Consider the following 829-nt stretch of genomic DNA (forward strand, 5'->3'; position numbering starts at 1 on the left):
TTTTTTTTTTTTTTTGAGTCGGAGTCTCACTGTCATTTCCAGGTTGGAGTGCAATGGCATGCTCGACCTACTGGGCTCAGGCAATTTTTCCACCTCAGCCTCCCAAGTAGCTGGAACCACTGGCATGCACCACGACACCTGGCTAATCTTTTGATTTATTGTAGAGACGAGGTACCGCCATGTAGCTCAGGCTGGTCTTGACCCTCAGAATTCAGGCAGTCCTCTCGCTCCGCCTCCCAAAGTGCTGGGATTACAGGCTTGAGTCACCACGCCCAGCTATGATTTATTACCCATACATGGCATGAGCTCTACTTTGCAAGACCAAGCTAATGATTAACATAAAACATAAGTTTGAAACTAAATATCACAAAGGAAAGGAATTTACATTTTTAGGATTTTACGGAGTTTCAAACGAGTCCAAAAAGATTGCTTCTTATCTAGGTTTGCAGATGTTTCTTTTTTTGTTGGTTTTGTTGTTGTTGTTGTTATTGTTGTTTTGTTTGTTTGTTTGTTTTGTTTTTTGGGGGGTCTTTTTGAGTTGGAGTCTCACTCTGTCTGTCGCTCAGGCTGGAGGGCAGTGGCCGCTCCCGGCCACCGCAGCCTCCACCTGCTGGGCTCGGGCGATCCTTCTTTAAAGATGTGTAGCTTCACCGGGCTCGGTCGCTCAGCCTGTAATCCCACACTTTGGGAGGCTGAAGTGAGTGGATGGCCTGAGCCCACGGGTTCGAGACCCGCCTGGGCAGCGAGACCTCATCTCTACAATAAATCAAAAAATCAGCCGGGTGTGGTAGCGCATGCCTGTAATTCCGGCTACTCGGAAGGCTGAGGC

Source organism: Carlito syrichta, unplaced genomic scaffold, assembly GCF_000164805.1.
Source record: "Carlito syrichta isolate Samal-C Ts95f unplaced genomic scaffold, Tarsius_syrichta-2.0.1 Scaffold109715, whole genome shotgun sequence".
NCBI classification, from domain to species: domain Eukaryota; kingdom Metazoa; phylum Chordata; class Mammalia; order Primates; family Tarsiidae; genus Carlito; species Carlito syrichta.